Genomic DNA, 24,556 nt, shown 5'->3' with positions numbered 1-24,556 from the left:
CATTTGAAACCTTGTTCTCTTTACCCTTATTGTACCTAAACTTGAAGTCAAAATCACTAAGCATAGCCAACCACCTAGCTTACCTGGAATTTAGATTAGGTTGGTCAAACAAGTACCTCATCCCACTATGATCACTCATCAAAATGAACCTCCTTCCAAGAAGATAGTGTCTCCACATATTCATTGCATGAATGATTGTTGCCAACGCAAGATCATGTGTCACACAATTTTTTTCGTGCTCATTTATTTTCCTTGACTCATACATACCACCTGCCCTTCCTGCATCAAGAAACCACCAATTCCTCTCTTGGTAGCATTTGTACACACCAAAAACTCTTTATCTAGATTTGCGATCTTTAGAATTGGAGCATTTGTAAGGAACTGCTTCAGTTGCTCAAAACTAGTCGTGCATTCCTCTTTCCTTTCAAATTTATTTACTTTTCTCTACAAAGATGTAATAAGATAGGCAATTTGTGAGAAGTCCCTGATAACTATCTTGTAGTAACCTGCTAACCTTGTTAATGGTCTGACCTCATCCACATTCCTGGGAAATTCATGTTCCATGATATCTTTTATCTTTTCCGGCTCCATTGCTATACCTTCCTTGGGAACCACATGCCCCAAGTGAACTTTTGTCTGAAAGAAACTGCATTTTACTAAGGTTGGCATACAACTAATGCTCTCTTAGCAATCTTAACACTACTACTAGATGTTTTTCATGTTATTCCTCATTCTTAGAATATATCAATATGTCATCAATGAATACTATCACAAATGTTTCCAAACAAGGACGCAAGACATTATTCATCAAACACATGAAATTAGTTGGAGCATTAATAAAACCAAAAGGAACCACAACAAACTCATAATGTCCATACTTGGTTCAGAAAGCAGCCTTATAGATGTCCTCTTCTTTGATGTGCACCTTATGATATCCTCATCTCAAGTTGATATTCGAGAACACTACTTCTCCCTTCAATTAACCAAACAAATCATCAATCTATGATAAATGATACCTTTTCTTGATCGTCACCTTGTTCAACTTCATGTTATCAATTCACGTTCTAAGAGTACTATCCTTCTTCTTCACAAACAACACTATTGCACCCCAAGGTGACACACTTGGCCTGATGTATCCCTTATCAAGCATTTCCTTCAACTGAAACTTCAATTCCACCAACTCTGGAGTGCTCATCCTATAAGGCACCTTCGATGCTAATGTTGCTCCTAACATCAACCCAATAGAAAAGTCCACTTCCCTATGAGGTGGTAACTCTGAGATATATACTAGAAATAAATCCTGAAACTACTGCAAAACTGAATACCTCTTCAAGACTTCAACATCCTCAATATCCTTCCCTTTGTCATTGGAAATATAAACTGCAAACAATACACATCCTTTCATGCTACTGTGCTTTTCCTGCATAGTTGTAACCATCCTCACTAATGTAGGCTTCTTCTTACCCTACAATATTCTCTTCTCTCCATCATCATCCAAGCACTCAATAGCCTTATCATAGAAATCTACCTTAGTCCTGTGAATGTACAACCAATCCATACCCAATAGCATATTGTATGATCCCAACGGAAGCACATTTAGATGCACTAATGTAGGCATACCATTCAGCTCAAATGCACAAGCTCTTAATCAATTATGAACTCTTTTCTTAGTACCTATAGCCAACTACACCAACCAACACTCTGCATGCACTTATTTATTCAAGCAACACTTATCCACTAGGCTAGGATTGATATAACTATATTTTGATCTAGGGTCAATCAAAATAGAAACAACTTGATCACAAACCTTACCTTCCATCTCGATAATAAATTCCTAATGATCAGCTTGCCTATTATCCAATGATGCATAAATATGAGGAATACTCTATCCAACATCCCCAACTATTTATGCCTCCTAAGCACTATAAATTTGTAATCTGCCACACTGATGTTGTGGACAATCTTTCCTGTGATGATCCTTGCTACAATTCCAACACTGCAAAGGCTTCCTCCCATCATCCTTGCTCTACGCAAACTGAAATCCCTATCCTCTGCGAATTGCATTAAACTTCTTGTGTGGCACAACATTCTCCTTATCATCTGTATCCTAAGGTTTTTCTCTCTCCGTAGCCCACTTTCCTTTATTATTCTCATTACCTTTCCAATCTTTCTTAAACTCAATCTTTCACTTTGATTGCTCATAATAGTGCTTCAAATTTATGATGGCTTCCTCCAGTGATCTAAGCTCATCAAAATCAATCATGTCTTTGAATGATACCAACTACCCATTCATGAATCTATGGATATTTTCTTTCTCCTCCTTAAGATAAGTCACATATCTCAAAAACTCCAAGAATATGATAGTATACTCTTCATCGGTCATAGATCCCATCTTCAACTCCTTTGCCTATCATCATAATATCTTTTAGATAGATACTTCTTTCTAAAAAGTCTCTCAAACTCACTCCACATCAACTCATCTTCTCGAATTCCTCTAACATTCTTTACATATTCCCACCAAAAGTTTTCTTTTCCTTTAAGATTGAAAGTAGCTATCATGGCTTTCATATTTTCTGGGTAATCATCCAATCTAAATAACTTATTCATCCCAAACAACCAAGATTTTGCATATTGTGACTTCATCATTTCTCCATTAAATGTAGGAGGTTTTTCTTTCTTGAACTCTTATGGAAATTAATGCTTCTCACTCCTCCTATATGGATGGTGACAGTGATGATGTTGCTCTCTTTGAACTAGAACTAGAATCGAACCCATGGTCATTACCCCTCATGTCAGGTGTATCCAAGAACCTACCATCTCTAATTGTGCCATCCCTGTCAAATCTATATCCTAATTGAGACCTGCTTCCATATGCCCCGTTAGTCCTTTCCTCCTATATATGGTTGATCCTAAGTGGTCCCTATCTGTGCAAATATGATAGGCTCTGAAGGATGACTACATTAACCTCCACTTGCTTTTCTTATGCCCTAGCAAGTCTTTCCTGTGACTGAATGGCCATGTCATTATCTTCCTTACAAATTTTGATCTCTACTTTCAAACTTTTCAAAGTATTTGCTATGTTAGGGGAATACCCATCACCATGTTGTTCATCTGATCTAAAGGTAGAATCATGTGAATTGTAGTCCACCATTCTGTTAGCCATCTTGATCTTCTACTTCCTGCAAACATACCATGTCAGATAAATCAAATATAAACATAATCTACATACATTAGTGAAGCTTAAGGGAGGTTATCTCATCTGCATAGTCAATCTGGATTAGCACAACATATGTATATATAATGAAATCAATGTATCAATCATCTCAACATCCACATCACCAACCTCTACATGATGACACGACTACAACAATGACTATCACAATGCATCAATGCATGCATAACAACACATAGGCAACTGGCATGCATCCATGACAAAAACATTCCACCCATCTAGTCCAAGTGCCTAAACCTAGGTGCTCTAATACCAATCTATAACCACCCCTTCCATATTTACCTAGATTCACCAGCCTTCCATGATAAACATGAGATAGATAGCCACTATGACATGACCTGACCTCCTATCTCCAGTTAAGGAAGTGGTAGTAAGCTCAAGGAAAGGCAGATTCCAAGCACGTGGAGCCTGTCTACTTGCTGTGAGTAGGGCCTTCTCATTCCTGCTTGAAAGTGAGTGTGCTTACATAAACATGAAGACCTAGGCATGTTAGGCCTACAATTGACCACCGAATGACAATTCATAACATTCCATAGGGCTACAGGGACACTTAGGGGCCAAAGAACCACCCCAAGTGACAAAACCCTGAGCTAGGTCTCCCTTTCACATGCTTTAACCCCCAACCGTATGCATGAAAATGCCTTCATGTAGTTATAGGCCTCTAATCGTACGCACAAGCCTTCCTCAGTGTGGTTATGACATAAAATTTCAAGTTCAAAGGGTGCGGTGCCGAGATTTGAGCCTAAATTCCAGGTCAGCCTTCATACCACTGAGAGTAAATTCCTGAAACTTTTCAAAATCATTAATGACATGAAAACAAGGCTAAACATACAAACCTGAAGGTAGAACTTGAACTAGACTTCCTAGAACATAACAAACATTTTGTCAAACACATGGAAAACATGAGGCCATGAAAGCATACATGATCATAAAAGTCTAATATTCATATGAGAATCACCAAGAAGGCCGTATTTCCTCTCCACATAGCTACAACAACACTTATTAGTCCATAAATTCATCAACTGATCAATAGCTAAACAATTCATGACAAGAGCCATAAAAGATACACATCATATGAACAACATGTAATAAGAAAATAACCAGCGTATAAAACATGTGAACCCAACCATGATATCACCAACACATTTGCAACAAATACATGAATCATAATGGAAGAACAATTCTTATTAACATATGAAGCTACCAACCAAGTTAGGGACTTCCACATACCACCATATCATAGATTGGGCTAAACCAAATCTCTCTTTCAGCCAATCACCCCTTCACCATATTCCAAGCATGAATGTGGGATCTCATGGAATAAAGCAAAAAAAAAAACAAACTAGGGCTTCCAGAGGCAAAACAACCTCAACCCTCAACCAATGATTCCACCTCATGGTCGAACATCAATAACACCAACCAGATCAATCTCTACCCAAGTTGTTCAGGGCTCCAGGAACTAGTAATTCAACCCATAACCTTCCAAGGCTCCATAGTGTTTGTCCAACCCGGCTCTAGGGACTAGTAACTCAACCCACCAAGGGATCTACAACGTTTGTCTAAAATTAGGCCCTAGGACTAATAACTCAACCCATGTTATCAACCCAAGTTATTTCATGGATTCCAGACTATTTGTTCGAACCTACTACCATAAGGAATTGTGAGCACTAGCTAGAAAACAATCAAGTGGAAAAACCCACAACACCATGGTTATCCAGGAATGGCAAGGTAAGGCTAAAACCACCATTAATCTAGGAAAATCCCCATGCCAATGACAACACATAACCAGATAATAAAATGCATATACCATGCCTTCATAAATCAACAATGAAATCACACATGCAACATGTTACCTACAAAGCAATCCAGTTGTAGTCGTTGATCCAATTGTTCCCTTGCACTTTCCTTCTTTCCTTTTCCTTCTTTCTTCAAATCCAATGTGTGCCAAAGTGCTCCAAGAATGCTTCAAGAATACTCTAAGTGTGCAAGAGTATGTGAGAGAATAGAAGAGAGCTCCAAGTTAAAATTGACAAAAGGTTGTGAATTTATCCTCGAAAGTCTTTTTTATCATTGAGGCCTCTATTTTCTTCATTTTCCTCTATTTTTCATGCAATTTTCCTCACATGCAAATTTGTGACCTTTCATCTCCCTTTTCTCCTATTTTACTTTATTTTCATAAATAAAATCTCAATCAATGCCACTTTTCCTTTTCCAATTTCTAGAGCCATTAATTAATCCTAGTGATACCCATCACTATGTTTTTGCCAAAATTCAACTTGGAATATGTGTCTCGTGACCTTGGTTTCATTTTTGTTTACATAGAAAATCAATAAGGGGTTGTTACAGAATGGTTGATAAATGCATGGGATAACAAGTGTTGTTGTAGATACTTCAGAGGGAATTAGACCTTCATGGTGATTCTTAGATGAATTTTAGACATTTAAGATTAGACATGCATTCATGACTTGTAACTCATATGTTTACCATATGTTTGACGAAATTTATAATGTGTACTAGGCAGTCTAGGTCAAGTTATGGCTTCAAGTTTTAATGTTTGGCATTTTCATCATGTCAACTATGATTATGAAAAGTTTTAGGAAGTTCTGAGTGGTAGTCTGGAGGTTAGCCTAGAAAGGTCGCTTAGATCTCGGAACCGCTAGCACTAAACTTGGGAATTTTGGCTATAATTGCACACATCAAAGCTCATGAGTGTGGTTGGAGCCTCATAACTACACAAATGCAGTGTTATGGGTGCGGTTGGGAACTTTTTCTTGAGAAAAAGAGTTCTAGTTCAAGGAATGGTAACCAGGGGTGATTGGTAGGCTCTTGAGTGGTCTATATTCCCTAAGGGAGGTCAGTAAGTTGTCAGTTATATGCCCCACTTCCATCACTAGAACTTAGAGGTCAGGTCTTATTAAAGTAGCACTCACCTCACTTTTACCCTGGGGAGCTTGTAAAAGAGAGTAAATGTGGGAGGGGGTGTTACAATCATCTTGATAATTTCATGGTGATGTAATCTCATAAGAAGGATCTTCTTTTTCTTCCTAACTTAGCTAGATATATTTACTAGGATTTTCCATTGATAATATGGAAACTTATTTTTTCACCAGATCCGAAGTGCGAGAGAATATTAATGTGGAATTGAAGAGTAAGGGCATACATTCCCTCACAAGTTAAAAATTTATGTAAAATTAGTAATGGCTTCACCCATTTTTCTTTGAGCCATACCCTTGGTACTCATTTTCCCTAATATGCATCCTGATGTGTTAGTTCTAAAAATAGATTATAGGTTCTTCTATCTCATAACCTGTCCTTAAACCACTTCTCTCCAATTCAAGGAAGGTGAGTGGCTCGGGCTTGTCTCCTCTATTACCCTCATTTTTGAATTACCAATATGGGAAATACACCCATCAAAACTTTATGAAAACTTCAAAGAAACTTGGTCATCATACTCTTGAGATCAGGTAAGAAACCCATGTCATCTTGTTGTGCCAAACAATTGTTGGCATGCATTGTATTCTTGAAGAGATTAAAAATCTTGTGTATTTGGCTTGTGCCTATTGACCACCATTTTTTACTAACACTTTCACACAAGTAAAGCCCCTATATTTATCAATGCTATGTTGCTTTAAATTACGAACCCCACTATAGCTTCCTTTGTCAATAACTGTGACAATCCCAGCTTTCTACTCCCTTATTTTGTATATGTAGTCATAAATGTAAAGGCCATTGTCACTACCATGACCGGATAAGACAAATCTTGTAAAAAATTCAAAAAATAAATTTCTTTTCTTAAAAATAATAAAAATATGAAATATTGGCCTAAGACAGGAACACATGGAACCAAGTCTAAGGGAGTGTTACCAATCCACCTCTTGACACATGGTGAAGAAGTGATTTGGAAAGAGGAAGTGCCATTGTCTTATTGATTTCACAGTGTAAGGGAAGCTTAGTAGTCTCATGCAGGAATGTGAAGGGGCTTAAGAAAAATGAAGGGGAAAAGCAAGCACAAGGGGGAGAGAGAGACAACAACAGAGAAAGGAAAGCATCGATGAGAAGGAAAGCATGAGAGCAATACTAGAGGAGAAATTAAGCTCGACACTCTAAAAACTTGGGGTGTTTCACGTGTATTGATGTGTTGGGTCACTGGGCTATGGTATCCAATCCTGAATGGCCAGTGGGAGGCTTAGAGGATGATTGAACTATGAGTTCTTGCTAAGTATGTTGATAAACCACTAAGTGCTTGCTGAGGAAGTTGATAAACCACTTAATGTTTACTAAGTAGGCTAATGAACCACCTCGACAGTAGGATACAAACTCTTGTAGTCTTTCCTTGAAAATACAACCAATAAACCACCTAGATTGTATATTATACTCCTAGAACTAGTAAATATCACACCTAAGCCTTGGGTGAGTTCCCTGGGTAAGCATCGCTTCAGAATTTGGATCTAGCACAAGGGTGGTCAGCTGCAAGAAATATTGTGGTGTAGTTTTCTTATAGTTGGGTAGGAAATTGAAGTACATCCTTGATTTTCCAGCCATTTCAAGTTATTCAAATACATATAGTTACTTTTGTAAAATTAATTATGGATGGTGAAATTTTTTGATATGTTAATGGAAAATTTATGGTTCATCACTATTCATGGAAGGTTGTTGGATTCATTGCATGTTCATCGTGAATGAGTTTCCTTATATGTCCATATGGTTATGGGAAATTTTTGTAGTATGTGATGGTCATCATTTCATGAAATGCAAGGTTACTTATGTGAATGTATTTGGTTGAATGAGATTTGTATGCTCACTTATTTTGCAATTGTTTCCAACTATCCTACATGTTTATGAACTTAACAGCCCATTTATTAACTTAAGATTGTAGCTTATCTCATACATTGTAAGTTAAATTAGGATCCACTTAAGTTCTCTCAATCACTTAGTTTAAGAGTGATGTGATTATCCTATGATTCATACACACTTGTACATTGTCATGGTATCATGAGATTCACTGATTAAAGCTTAGTCTAAATCTTCTTGGGAGATATAACATCTTGATGTCGGTGTCGATGCTCCCAAATATCTCCTAGAAGCCCAATCTAATTTATTACAAATCAAGACTATAGATCAGCTCCCATTCAGGAATAATACAATGTTTTCAATGCTTTTCTTTACTCCTTCTAGGAGCAACAATATAAATATGCATTCCTCATAATTATATAGCCTGGAACCTGGTCTAAATTAATAAACATGTGACCAAGTTTGATGAATAAGTGCATGATACCTTGGGTCTTTTCTATCAGAACTTCCTTTGTATCCTTCTATCATGATTTTTCCCTAGAGTCCCAGGAAGTGACACAACAACTAACGAGAAGTTTGTTGTCTATCAAGATTGCTAACTGGTGGAACCTCCTACCTCTTGTCAACCCTTGTATATTTTCACTCATCCCTAGTGGGATGTTGGTGGTAGATGGGATTCCAATTGACAATTTTGTATCCATATTCCACAATTGTTAGTTGACGGGAGCACTCAACGCTCATTGACACTCCTAGCTCATCAACATTCTGGAGGGTGATTGAAGCAAACAGAACCACAATTAACATGAAGAATTCTATATGTCAAACTTGTTAGATAATGAAACATCTACTACCACTCACTTCCCACAACCTAGTTTTGAATATTTATTAGTAAGGAGAGGAGGTTTGCATCATTTCGGCATGATATGGGTCTGCGGAACCCACTACATTTAGTATATGGCCTAAAATGTGTTCAACAGGGAAATCCCTACAAGCACATTGGGGGTAGGACCCTGTGGGACTTGCAATTGAGATGGTGTGGTAATACCATGTTGATGTGGAACCATGGATAAGATGATGTGGTTGTGCGACATGGAACCTCCATGTTGATGTTTGGTATGTTTTATTTTCTTTGCATGACTAGCTCCAGGTGTAGTGGGAGGATGGCAACCCCCCTTGCTGGGATTTTCTTTTTATGTGAACCCAAGGATGGTGAGCAGACCTACCCATGGTTTTTGTACATGGTTTTGTGAATGATGGTTTTTCACATGGTATTTTGTAGATCTAGTCTAGGGAATATGGTTATTTTCTAATCCAGGGTTAATGGATTGGGGTTTTATGAATGCTTTGGCATGTATGTAATGTATTGTAAAATTGAAAGGAATATAATGAAAAATCAATTTGGTTTTCTTGTTGTTGGGTTCCAAGAGAGAATATTTGTGTATATTTTATGTTCTTGCCATTGTATATTTTATGTTTTTAAGAATTTGTTTACGAGTAATTTATGTATAGGGTTAAAAACTACAATTTATGTGGCTTAATATGATTGGCTAAACTTTAAATGGAAATAAATTTTAATCTAGGAGTCATGTTGACATAAATTTCATATCATTAGAAAGTTATCGATGAGTTGAATATGATGGTGCTATCATAATTTAATTTTTCAAGCTTTGAAAACTAAGGATTTTTGTAACCCCATATTCATAATAGACCTTGAAGGTTGGTTTAAGTCAATGAGCAACACCTCCTACAACACAACATAGTACAAGGGGGTGGGAGGGAGTGTGATAAAGTGGTATCAAAGTGAATGTTTAATGCTAGACCTGAAGAGGCTCACACATACATGAACATATGATAGACACTTAATCTAATATTTTAATTGCTATATGCTCATGTGTATTGATTGTAGACTTATAGAAAGTATAATTGTTGGCTTGACATATTGCTAATATGTTATGTTATTTTCTAACCTGCATATTACCCTAGGATTTGATTTTACATCCAATTTTGGATTAGCATGCTTATTGAAATCATACCAAGGTGATGTGTAAATATTTTTATTTATGTTTGATTTAATTAACAGTTATGTGTGTGTAATAACATAGAGAGATATGGATAAGAGGTTCTAGAAAGAAAATATAAGAATGATTAGTAAAATGGTACAATATGAGATGGACATCTCCCCTCATGGTCAGGAAGAAGATTCAATGGGGAAGAAATTAGGGTAAAATTCTCCTGATTGGATGGATACTCTTAGGAGCCTAAGAGTTGAGTTAGGGAGTTGCAAGGAAGACCATGAAAATATCATTAGAGCACAAGAAAGGAAAGCGGAAGTGAATGTAGTGATTTTATAGATCTTATCATACCTTCAAAAGCAAAAGCAACATGAGCTAGATGCGAACTATCTAGGAAGGCACAAATCTAAGCAAATACCATCAGAGATTCATAAGCAAGAATTGGAGACAAATAGCGTATAAGGAAGGAAGTAAAGGAAAATATATAGGCAAGAAAATGGAGACAAAGTGAGATGAGAAATTCCTCTTAGCACTCCAGAAAAAAATTCAAGCAACTTGTTATGCTCTTGACCTGCGAGAGGATACTAGAATACCAAATATGCAAAGAAATATAACCTAGAACACAAAACAATGAGAAATAACAGCTTGTATTTTATTATTTAGAAAGGAAAGCAATGTTCACTTGCCTCTTCGAGGGGGCAACCTCCAATAGAGTAGGGCTCGATTACAAAATAAGACATGACGCTCCTCAATGGGGAGTCTTTATCCTTTATATAGGATTCATACATGCAATACCATGGGTCAGTACCATGGTTCCTATTAATACCATCTATCTAATACCATGGCCCATTTGCAACTTACTGTGGTCCCTTCTTTAAATGTGGGTCAACCACTTACAATTATTAATATGGGCTTTATTGACTCTTTAACTAACTATAACTATGACTTGACCCTATTACATAAATAAGGGGGTTACGATTGGACCCTAACATGCCCTCCCCCATAAAAATAGCCTTGTCCTCAAGGTTGAAGCTATGGAAACTGATGAAGAACAATGGTTGGTTCCTAGGTTGCATCTTCTGGAGAGGTGTCTTTCCACTTAACGAGGACTTCCTTGATCATGCGGCCACGCAGGTGCCGTTCTCGCGTGTCAAGAACCTATTTAGGTTGGAGCCAGATTGAACCTTCTTCATCCAATTCCGGTAGACTGGTTTGAATTCTGCAATTGTTCCCCACCACTTTCTTGAGGCATGAGACATGGAAGATGGGATGGACTTTTGCAGTGGGTGGCAAGGCTAGCTTGTAAGCTACTTCTCTGTGTTGGGTTGTGTTATATTATTTCCATGACTAACCTACGTAGTGAACTGGGGGGTTAGAGGCGGGCCGGAACCCCCCCTTCGTTGCGCTAATTGCGTAACAGGGGGGCGGCAGCCCCCCCTGTCCGAGGGGTTTGAGGGGGGCAAGTAGCCCCCCTCTATGGGGTCCGGGGCAGTGCCCTGGGAAAAAAAAATTTGGACCTTATATTAGGTTGGGCAGACCTACCTATGGTTTTTGGTCCATGGTTTTGGATGCGATGGTTTTCAGTCCATGGTTTTGGACGCTTCGACATGTATAAATATGTATTGTAACATTGAAAGGAATATAATGAAAAATCAAGCTGGTAGTCCCGGTTTTGGGATCCAGGGGAAAATCTCTGCGTATATGTGTTTTATGTGTTATGCTCTCGCATTGTTTATTTTCTATGTTTTAGAATTCATATGTAGGTAATTTCTGTACGGGGTTAAAACCTACATTTGGTATCAGAGCTGTTTTGGCTTCAAGGGGACGCCTTTGTTACTAAGGGGTTTCGCTTGGGCCTGTGGTAGACCCTGTTCAGTGGGAGATCTACGAGATCGATCCTGGTGGTGAAAGAAGATGGTGAGAAGTGGAAAGATAGAGATCGATAAATTTAATGGTCAGAGTTTTGAGTTATGGAAACTCAAGATGGAGGATCTGTTGGTGGATAAAGATTAGTGGATCGTGGTAGATCCAGGTACTAAACCAATGGGAGTGTCTGATGAAGAATGGAATAAGTTGGACCGGAAGGCAAAGAGCACAATACGATTGTGTGTCTTAGATTTAGTATTGCTGAATGTATCAGGGGGAGCTACGACGAAGGTTTTGTGGGACAAGTTAGGGACTTTGTACCAATTTAAGTCTCTGGTGAATAAACTGTTCCTACGGAAAAGGTTGTATAACATGAGGATCAAAGATGGAGACTCGGTGACAGAGCATTTGAACACATTTAATACTGTGGTAAGTCAGTTATTATCTGTTGATATTAAAATTTCAGATGAAGATAAGTGCATCAGTTTATTGTGTTCTCTACTAGATTCGTGGGATAGTCTGGTTATTGCAATAGGTAGCAATGCAACTGCCTTGCAGTTGGATGAAATAGTCTCATCCTTGCTTACGGAGGAGATGAGACGGAAAAATATGGAGAGCCAAAATGGTGATGCCTTGTTTGTACGAGGACGGTCCCAGAACAGAAACAAAAATAATTCATCGAGTGGGAGATCTAAATCTCCAGGAAAACCTGTAAAGGTGGTGTGCTAGAAATGCGGAAAGGAAGGGCACTACAAAAGGGATTGTAAATCTAAAGCTCCTGACAAAGGAAAGGGATCTGATGATGCTTCTTCTGCAGAGGCGAAAACCACCTCAGATGAAGGTGGGGATGTGTACTTGGCTTCTTCAAGTACACATGTAGATCATGAGGCATGGTTGATTGACTCAAGTGCATCCTTTCACTTCACTCCCCATAGAGAGTGGTTTTGCGAGTATGAGAAATACGATGGTGGTGATGTATTCTTAGGGGATGATAGGAAGGCTAGAGTCATTGGTCATGAAAAATTAAAGTTGAAGTTGCAAGGTGGAAGGGTTATAACACTTTCGGGTTATCTGCATATTCCTGCATTAGCCAGAAATCTGATTTCTATAAGCAAGCTGGATGATGTAGGTGTAAAAACAGTGTTCGAGATGGATACCTGCAAGATGGTTCGGGGAGCACTAGTATTGATGTGGGGAGTTCGGACTGGAACTCTGTACAAGCTGCAAGGTAGCACTGTTGTTGATGGGTGCAACAGTTCTGTGGTTCCTGAAAGTGGAGCAAAAAATCTAGTGGTCTCTGGAGAGAAGACCATGCTATGGCATCAAAGGAATGGACATATTGGAGAGAAGGGCCTTCGAATACTTCATGGTAAAGGTATGGTAGAAGGTATGAGTAATAGCTCTCTGGATTTTGATTTCTGTGAAAATTGTTTATATGGGAAACAAAATCGGGTGAGTTTCCCCTCTAGTGGTAAGAGGGCGAAACAGATATTAAAGCTTGTGCATAGTGATGTGTTTGGACCTATGAAGGTTCTATCACTGGGTAAGTTCGTGTACTATGTATCATTTATAGATGAATTCTCAAGGAATACATGGATATATTTCCTTAAGAAGAAATCTGAAGTCTTTGACAGGTTTAAAGAATTTAAGGCTCTAGTGGAAAACTAGACAAAGAAGAAGATAAAGGTGCTGAGGATAGATAATGGTGGAGAGTTTTGTAGTAATGAATTTGAAGAATTCTATAAGAAGTGTGGTATAGCATGATAGAAGACTACTCCATATACACCTCATCAAAATGCAGTTGCAGAAAGAATGAACAAGACGTTGATGGAAAGGGCAAGAAGCATGCTTAGTGGTGCCAAGTTAGGACAAGAATTCTGGGCAGAGGTGGTTGAGACAACATGTTACCTGGTCAACAGATCACCTTCATCAGCGTTGGAGGATAAGACTCCACAAGAGGTATGGACTGGTAAGAAACCCTCTCTTTCACATCTGAGGGTATTTGGATGTGATGCATATGTACATGTTCCAAAGGAGAAATGAACCAAGTTTGATAGTAAATCTGAAAAGTGCATCTTTATTGGGTATAAGGATGGTTTAAAGTGTTATAAGATTTGGAACCCAGCATCAAGGAAGGTTGCGTACAGCCAAGATGTGGTGTTTAGAGAGGTGAAAGATGTTATTAAACATGAATTCCAACCAAAGGAACCTAAGAAGATAGAGTTTGAGCTAAAGGAGGAAGAATCAGACTCTACAGCAGAGGAGGAATCAGAAGATGAAGAGCCACAAACTCCGGGTGCAAGAAGATCAGTTCAAGAAAGAAGGTAGCCAGAAAGGTATTGTCCATCTGCTTTCTATTCAAATTTTTCTTTATCTATTACTGATGATGATCCCAGAACTGTGAAGGAAGCAATAGATTCAAAGGATGGAAAACTCTGGAAAGAGGCCATGGTTGATGAAATGGCATCTTTACACAAAAAAGAGGCTTGGGATCTATTGGAGTTTCTGGTTGGAAGGAAACCCATTGGAAGCAAATGGGTGTTCAAGAAGAAGACAAATGCAAAAGGAAGGGTGGAGAAATACAAAGCTCGGTTGGTAGCAAAAGGTTATTCCCAGGTGCCGGGAATTGATTTTGGTGATATTTTTTATCCAGTAGCCAAGCTAACTTCTATTAGATTACTTTTATTTGTTTCTGCTGCTTTTGATTTTGAGGTAGAATAGATGGATGTGAAGTCAACATTTCTTCACAGGGATCTGGAAGAGGAGATCTACATGAAGCAATCTGAAGGCTTTGCGGTGAAGGGTAAGAAAGAACTGGTATGCAAGTTAAAGAAGTCTCTGTATGGGTTGAAACAATCACCAAGGATGTGGTATCAGAAATTTGATACATTTATATGGGGACTTGGCTTCACCAGAAGCAAAGAAGATCACTATGTGTATTTTAAATTAATTGGTGACTGTGTTATTTATCAAGCCTTGTATGTGGATGATATGTTGCTGGTTGGAAATGACAAAGAAATTATCCAGGATTTGAAGACCCAATTGTCCTCCAAATTCAACATGAAAGATCTTGGTGTTGCAAACTATATTTTGGGAATGGAAATTAAAAGAGATTGGGCAAAGAGGAAGCTATGGTTAAACCAGAGGAAGTATGTCGAGACAATACTGCAGATGTTTAATATGCAGGATAGTAAACCAGTGAAGGTTGTTATTCCTGTAGGTGTAAAGTTATCTACTGAATAGTGTCCCAAGACACAAGAAGAGGAAGAGGATATGTCTCGTGTTCCATATGCAAGTGCAATCGATAGCCTAATGTATGCAATGGTCTGTACTAGACCAGAAATTATACATGCAGTGGGAGTATTGAGCAGGTTTATGTCAAAACTAGGGAAGGAGCATTGGACAGTAGTGAAGCAGGTTTTCAGGTATTTGCATGGCACTAGTGATTATAGTTTGTGCTACCAACTAGGATTGGACATAGTTTTAGATATCCATGGCTTTGTTGATGCAGACTAGGCTAGAGATTTGGATCAGAGAAGATCTACAAGTGGGTATGTGTTTAACCTATTTGGAGGTGCAGTCAGTTGGATGAGTAAGAAACAATCTATAGTGGCACTATCAACTACAGAGGCAGAATACATGGCAGCCACTCATGCAAGCAAGGAAGCAGTTTGGTTGCCGAGATTGTGTTCAAGTATGGGGTTAGTATAGGGAGCTATAAGGATAGATTTTGATAGCCAAAGTGCAATTTTCTTGGCAAAGAACCCTTCTTATCATTCAAAGACAAAGCACATTGATGTTCAGTATCACTTTGTGAGGGATATGATAGAAGACAAAAAGGTGTTGTTGGTAAGGGTGGACACTTTGAAGAATACTGTAGATGCATTGAAAAAATCTGTGAGCTCTGAGAAGTTCTCCTAGTGTAGAGAAAAATGGGTGTTTCAGGGCTAGAAAAATGACTAAGCTCTCCTGTGCCCCCTTGTGGAAAGAAAACAACAAGTGGGAGAATGTTGGGTTGTGTTATATTCTTTCCACAACTAACCTACGTAGTGAACCGAGGGGTTAGAGGGGCGGTGTAGCCCCCCCTTCATTGTGACGATTACATAGCGGGGGGGTCACAGGGGGTTTGAGGGGGGTGGGTAGCCCCCCTCTACGGGGTCCGGGGCAGCACCCTGGGAAAAAATTTTTTGGACCCTATATTAGGTTGGGCAGACCTACCTATGGTTTTCGGTCCATGGTTTTGGACGTGATGGTTTTCGGTCCATGGTTTTGGACGTGATGGTTTTCGGTCCATGGTTTTGGACGTGATGGTTTTCGGTCCATGGTTTTGGACACTTCGGCATGTATAAATATGTATTATAACATTGAAAAGAATATATTGAAAAATCAAGCTGGTAGTCCCTGTTTTGGGATCCAGGGGAAAATATCTGTGTATATGTGTTTTATGTGTTATGCTCTCACATTGTTTATTTTCTTTGTTTTAGAATTCGTATGCAGGTAATTTCTGTATGAGGTTAAAACCTACACTCCGATGCGCTGAAGTATTTGATATGGTCCGTAGAATTTTGGAGATAATTTCTAACAACCCTTGTCTTTGAGTGATGTTTTCTTATATGGTTGCAGCCTCAAGAATACTTGATACCCTTCTTGAAATGTGTGCTCTGAATGATTTTGGTCTACCTGTTGCTTCATGCGATTTTGAGGTTGATGGATATTATCTTGGAGGTGGGCAAGCATGTTTGTATGGTTCTGTAAGAGTTGATCCACTGCTTGTACCTTAGAGCATCCCGGGATATAAGAAGTAGGTGAAGGGGGGAGTTTACCATAAACTGCTTCATATGGAGTCATCTTGGTGATGGCATGATAGTTAGTATTATACCACCATTCGGCTAGAGGTAACCATTGTACCCATAGATGTTGCTTTTCTGAAGTGTAACACCTAAGGTAGGTCTCCAGACATTTGTTGATTGCTTCAATTTGACCATCCGTTTGGGGACGATAGGAAGTACTGAGTACATTGTAGCCTGAAGAGTTCCTACCAAAAGTTACTGGTGAAGATCTAGTCATGATCAGACACAATGGAAATGGGCATGCCATGCAATTTGAAGATCTGGTCCATGAAAGATTGAGCCACCAAAGTGAGTGTAAAAGGGTGGGGTAGGGCGCAAAAATGAGCATACTTAGAAAGTCTGTCCACAACCACCATGATGACTGACTTGTTGCCTGACTTTGGAAGACCAGTAATGAAATCCATAGAAACCTTCATCCAGATTGAGGCAGGGATGGGCAATGGCTGTAAAGTGCCTGGGGATTTGACTGTTTCTCCTTTGTGGCGCTGACACACATCACACTTAGCTACAAAAGTAAGAATGTCCTTTTTCATGCCTGTCCAAAAGAATGAACGCCAAGTGCGAGCATAATTCTTCTGAAAGCCTGAATGGCCTGCAATGGGAGATGAGTGCAACTATACCAAAATGTGACTTTTGAGGGTGGATGTTGGTGATATCACTACTTTTTTCTTGTAGCGAAGAATCTCATCCTTCCAAGAGTAGCCCGCTGTGGAATTTGGATCTGCCTACAATTTATTAATGAGTTGGGAGAGTGAAGGATGTGAAAACCATTCCTTGTGAACCTCTTCAATCCACTCTGGAATTGGAAGAGAGATAACTAACAGGGTTCTTTCCTCCTCAAACTGGCGTGATAAAGCATCTGCTACGACATTTTCACACCCTTTCTTGTAAATTATCTCATAATAATATCCCAACATTTTGGCTAGCCATTTATTTTTTGTGGCAAGGATAGGCGTTGCTCCAAAAAATATTTAAGGCTTTGATGGTCTGTGCGGATTTGGAAACGCCGCCCCAATAAGTATGGTAGCCAAGTATCCACTGCATGTAAGATGGCTATCATCTCCTTCTCATAGGTAGATTGTCCCAAATTTGTTCCACTTAGTTGTTGGCTAGTGAAGGCCAAGGGTTGACCTTCCTGCATTAAGACAACCCCAATCCCCGTACCTGAAGCATCGCCTTCAATCACAAAATATTTGGTGAAGTCGGGTAGTGCCAATACGGGAGTGGAACACATGGCATGTTTGAGAGCTATAAATGTCTATTGCACTTCATCATTCCAAAGGAATGAATTTTTCTTGAGAAGGTGAGTGAGGGGTCTAGAAATGTGACCATAATTGCGGACAAATTTGCGATAGTAGCCGGTGAGACCCAAAAATCCTCTCAAACTCTTCAAGGTCTTTGGTTGAGGCCAATCCTGCATTGCCTGGATCTTTTGGGATCCACCCTGACATCTTCACGCCCCACAATGTGGCCCAAGTACTTGACTTCTTTCATGCCAAAAGAGCACTTGGAAAATTTGACAAATAATTTATGCTTCCGAAGCAGTTGCAACAGCAAGTCTACATGCTGAAGATGTTTTTCCCGGGTAAGGCTGTAGATGAGGATGTTAGCAAAGAAAACAAGGACAAATTTTCTGAGATATGGTTTGAGCAGGTGTTATAGACATATTTGGGCACTACAACCCCAATCTTATATGTCGATAAACCAAGGGCTCTTTAATCCCTAAAAGTGTTGTTTCATACCCTAAAGGATCATGGTCAACTGATTACATCATTCCCCAAAAGTTCCACCTGAAAAGCCACTCAGAACTGGCCAAAACTGGACCATACTGACTGCCCCACTATCAAGGTGCGATGCATATTGACTGCTACACTAGCCAGGTGCGATGCATACTGAAGAGGCCTTCTATAGGGTGTGATGGGCAAGGATGGACAAATGTCCGGGACAATTTGCTAAGTGGAGGCTCATGGAATCTTCCAGAAACTTCTCCTATGACTCTTTTGCCTCTCTGAATTCGCCCAGGGATGAGTAAGAGATCCAAGAAATCTCCAAGTGGAACCAAGAACAACAAGTGGAATGACACTAATCAAAAACCTAGAGATGACTCACACCTTTGCAGACATCTATAAATGGATCCGTCATCTGAGAGATCTAGAAGCTGGAATTTTGTAATTTGTAAGGAAGTGCTGATAGTCTATCTTTGAGAAAAGACATTTTATTGTTGAGTGATCTTTCTTTTCATGAGGTGAAGAGGGTTTTAATGCTAGGAGGATGATGCTGGATCAGACTGCTGGGTTGTGATTCTCCCTTCTACTATTAATAAAGTTCTTTGAGTTTTCCTCCATACAATCACGTATTTGTGAATGTTGTTGTTTATGAATGCTATTGTATGATCAATGTATTTATGATTCTACATTTTTTATGATATAATAGATCAAGATGCTTTGATGGTGTTTTGTTACTTTGTCTCCACAGGTATTCATTGAGCCAGATAAGTTGGAGAAGAGGTGCAAGCTCTATCAAGGGAGAGAGAAATCAATCAAGGAAACTAGCGGAAGATCCAGGTTGGTCCCTCTGATTCTCTCTTATCTATCATACATAAAGGAAATCACAATTTGCTTTTGTTGTTTGTTTCTAGGATAGCTACCAATCCTAGTGGGACTAGCAGATCGAAAAGACACTAGTTTTCCCGTAAACAGTAGGTGATTCATGAGGCTCTGAAAAGTGGATGGGGCATTACAAAGAACAAATGGCATGACCAGGAATTCATAATGGCCTTCATGAGTTCTAAAAGCAATCTTTGGAATTTCTACTTCTTTCATGCGAATTTGGTGATAGACCAAGCGAAGGTCGAGCTTAGTAAAGAATTGAACCCCATCTAATTCATCTAGCAAATCATCAACAACCAGGATGGGAAATTTATCTTTGACCATCAGCTTGTTGATGGCCCTGAACTCTGGACACATACTCCATTCCCCATCTTTCTTGAGCACCATGACCACAGGTGATGAATAAGGACTAATGCTAGGACGAATGACATCGGCTTCCAGGAGTTCCTTGATGATTTTTTCAATTTCATTCTTTTGGGCGAAAGGATATCTCTATGGGTGCACATTTGGTGGTTGTTCCCCTGGGACCAAAGTAATGCTATGATCATGTTCCCCTCTCGAGGGTGGAAGCTCATGAGGTTTATCAAATACCTGCAGATGGTTGTTTAAGACCTGTTGCATCTCAGGATGAATATGAAGAGAAGTGGGCTCGAAGGCCTGGATGGCATTAAATTGGGATATAACTCCATGGTGGCCCTATTTTAACAACTTTTCCATCGTATGCGAGTTGATGATAGAAGGAGCAACTGCCTGGAGTCCGTGGAGGGTATGTGTGTGGTCATTCTACTTAAAGCTCATATATAACTCCTGGAAATCCATTGTGATTGGGCCGAGTGTGCGGAGCCATTCAGCACCCAAGACAATGTCACACCCACCCATGTTGATGGCAAACATGTGGGTCTTTAGGTGATAATCCCCCATCTGAAGTTTGCCATTTTCATAGCGGTTGTCACATTTCATTGTCCCCCCATCAGCAATCTGGACCTAGAAATTAGAGACTGCTATGACAAAACAATGCACTGCTTCGGTGACTCTTTGATGGATAAAGTTATGCGTACTGCCACTATCAATCAAGACTACTGCAGGGCGATGTTTAATAAAACCTGTGAAATTTTGAGAGTTTGGGGAGAAGAAATGCCTGCCAAAGCATGAAGTGAGATAACTGGTTCTTCTGGTGTAGCTAGGAGCTCATTGTCCAGCTGGTTGTCCTCATCTTCCTCCTCTGGTCCCTCAGATGATGGGGCTTCCTCAAATGAATTGTGATCAGTAGCATCAATTTAAAAGAATTTGGGTTCCTTGCATTTATGCCCAGGGGAGTATTTCTCATCATAGTAGTAACAAAATCCTTTCTTTCTTCTTTCCACCATTTCTGCTGGTGACACCTTTTGGACCTTAAGTGTTTGGGTAGTGCTCAGAGCCGAGGTGGGGTGTCCCTTGGCTAGTAAATTTGGACAAGTCGACTAGGCCACTAACGCACGTTCTACTTCCCGAGTTGTCGTGCAAGATGCTAGCCATGTGATTGGGTGGTGCATCCGGACGTGGGCTTGTATGGCGTCTTTAAGACCACTCATAAAAAATTCCAAGTTGAATTCATCTGCTATACCTCTTGTGTGGAAGGCCAATGCTTTAAAGGCTTTAATATATTCTTGTACTGTGCCTATCTGTTTGAGCTTAGTAAGATGACCCAAAAAGTTAGATTCATTATCAAAGCGATCAGAAATGGCTTTTGAGAATATTTGCCAAGTAATTGCCCTTGCATAGCATTGTTGATGCCATTGCCACCATTGCCATCTTTCTTGGTCCAAGTAAAGGCTTCCCACACTTAGCTTAGTCTCATCATCTCTGATTTGATTCAATGTGAAATATTTCTCCATTTGTGATAGCCATATGGCCAGATGAGAGCCATCAAATTTATACATGTCCAGCTTGGGTGGTTGAGGGTGGAACTGTTGGTGGTTTCCATAGGAGTGAAGAGAATGGCTAGATTCACCCTCATGGTTTTCATTAAAAGCATATGCCTCCAATTGTAACCTCGACTTGCCCTTTGTGATTGCGTCACTTAAGGATTGGATCTGCTTCATTAATTCATCCAACTTTTGTTCAAGGGTGTCTATCTTCTCATTGGCCATAGCTTGAGCTCTGGTTTGTACCATGCACAGATCTGGTGCACTTGTCATTACTGGAAAACAAAATTTGGGACCACCCGAAAAATTGAAGCTGACAAGTGAATGGTACCACCTTGCTCAGCCCGTCATCCTGACTCTTATGGACTAAGTATCCTATAAGCATTCTAGGAGAGCCTCCGACCAATGTCCTGTGAGAATCATCCCAACGTATAGGAGCCACAAGCCTCCTTGCACAAATAGTCAGATCTATCTGCGAAACCCTCAACTGCTGAGTGTGAGTAGGAATGTGGCAGCGACCGAACCCTCGCTGCTAGATTTGAATGGCATATCTGATTGTTGCTACTGCGACAGAACCCAACTTGCTAGATCTGATCTGACAAAGAAGATGATAGGCAATCTGTAGAGAGACAAGGGAACTATGGTCTCAAGGAGTGTTAGGTGCTACAAATCACAATATACATAAGGGTCCAACAGTAGTACTTGACCCAATCTTTTAGGGCACTAACTAAGGAGGATCAACCATACCCTTAGCCGTACTACCCAACTACCCTATTGTATGCGTGAGTAATCTCCCCGAGTGTTGTTCTTGGTGTACTGTAGCAGCAAGACAGCCGATAGCTTATCTATGGTGAGCTTTCAGGTGAGCCTAGGGGGCTTCTGATATACCCAGAGGGTACATGGAAGACAGTCCGTGCGTGGTTTTATCTAATGCGCTACTACTCGAAGGGGTACCCACAGGGTTTACAAGGGAGTTCAAAAAGCATGACCACCTCTTGTATTTCCTGCGTGCATGCCTCCCCAAATCTACAGGTTTATGCGCTCAACGATAGATCCCGTGGTTTAAAGACATCGAAACACGTCTCTAGCCAAATTTTTTTTTTGCTAAAAATGGAGATCCCACTAGCCTTGGAAAGTGATCTGATACCACTTGTTATGCTCTTGACCTGCAAGAAGATACTAAAATACCAAATATGCGAAGAAATATAACCCATAACACAAAACAATAAGAAATAACAGCATGTATTTTATTATTCAGAAAGGAAATCAATGTTCACTTGCCTCTTCGAGGGGGTAACCTCCAATAGAGCAGGGCTCAATTACAAAATTAGACATGACGCTCCTCAATGGGGAGTCTCTATCCTTTATATAGGACTCATACATGCAATACCATGGGTCAATACCATGGTTCTTATTAATACCATATATCTAATACCATGGCCCATTTGCAACTAACTGTGGTCCCTTCTTTAAATGTGGGTCAACCACTTAAAATTATTAATATGGGCTTTATTGACTCTTTAACTAACTATAACTATGAATCGACCCTATTACATAAATAAGGGGGTTAGGGTTGGACCCTAACACAACTCTAACTAGACATTGGATACCACAATTAGAAGCCACCATCATAGAAGGAGAAGTGAGAAGAGCTTAATGGCATCAAATTTCATAAAAGCACAACCACCTACTTTCAACAGAGAGATAAATAAGGTTGAAGGAGAAGAAGCTTAGTTGTTGGGAGTGAAGAAATACATCAGGGTGAATGACTATGAAAGCATGAAGGCCCGAGTAGCCATTTTCAGCTTGAAAGAAAACGTTAATATATGGTGGGAAGATCTAAGAAATGTTAAGGAAATTAGGTAGAAGGAACTATCATGGAGAAAGTTTGAGAAATATTTTCAAGAGAAGTACTTGTATGAAGGGTATGATGTGTTAGCACCTAAATCTACCTCAGGCTGAAGGAAGGCAAAAATTAGGGTAACCACAAATCACGCTCAGTCTGGTAGCTAGCCCTACCAGAGCAGGAGAGGGCTCTCTCCGAGTCACGCTCAGTGAATGGATAAGAAAAAATGGTCTGAGATGACTTACAATTCAATATTTACCTTAGGCTAGTAAGTGAAAAGGTATTTTGAAAACAATTTTATGAATGATCGAGCTTCTGGGATGTATATGGGACTGGCACTCAACAAAGAACAAAGAATTGAATATGAAGGCACAGATTATTCTGTGAGGCAAGGTAGGTGGAAAGAGCAGCAATTTCAGTTTAAGGTAACGTGGAATGGAAAGATTGCTGAAGAAAGTGAAAAGGGCATAGTCGCATGAATCCTTTTCAACAGAAGAATAACACTGCACATGACATTTTCCCACAGGCAGAGCAATATAAATTGAATTCTACCTAATCTCACTTAGAAAATTTCACTGTAATGAAACGTGAATTGAATTATGAAACATAACAAGATACATATGGAACATAAGAAAACATTTGCTACACTCACAACCACAAGAATCTCATGAAACAAAGCCGTTGCCTTTCATTAATTCTCTGTCAAAAATACACAGTGCAAAAACAAAGTTTCTTTCCCACAGTCTCCCAAAAGTTACAAGCCAGCCAACCCTTTGCAAATAACTTGCATACAATATATAGAATGTGTGAGGAAGAGATAGAACGCCTAAGGGTTGGGGAGTTACTCCAATCATGGCGAAATTGAGATGGAGAGCCAACCATCAGCTACAGGTGCAGCGTTGCAAACGTGACATTTGGCATTGGGGTCACCGTTTGCCTTCCTTCGCCACTTGGATAGAAGCCCATCTGGAGAAAAAAATCTTTAAATTCCACCTTTGGTGCAAAAAAACCGAAGTGTGGATGACCAGGCCCACTTGGAAAAGTTGTGACCCGAAATTTCGTGAAACGGGAGCAAATTGGCAATTTTTTCCTCTGTGCGTCGTCCCACTTTGGAGCCTATTTTGGGGGACTTCCAAGTATCTAGAATGTGCCCAAGTGGGATTGTTGGAAAGCCTGTCCTGTCTACTTTCTAACCCCACTGGAATTTCCAAATTTGGTGCTCATTTGCCCCTCCAAATCTTCATTCTCCCAAGACCGCTTTTTGTGTGTCAAAAAAGTGGCAGAGAGGCCATTTTCGGGTATTTTTTGACCTTTAGGAGACCCCGATCTTGTCAAAATTTCTTGCCCAGACACCAGTAGTCATAATTTTTTATGCTAAATCCAAATATGCAAGCCATTCCTTGATTAGAGCCCTAGAATTTTAGCGTTGTGCCAGTGGCGCAGCGC

This window comes from Pinus tabuliformis, chromosome 8 (genome assembly GCF_031772625.1).
Source record: "Pinus tabuliformis cultivar Carrire ecotype Pingquan chromosome 8, CPIR1, whole genome shotgun sequence".
Classification (NCBI taxonomy): Eukaryota; Viridiplantae; Streptophyta; class Pinopsida; order Pinales; family Pinaceae; genus Pinus; species Pinus tabuliformis.
The sequence above is the reverse complement of the archived record's forward strand: the minus strand, read 5'-3'. Positions refer to the sequence as shown.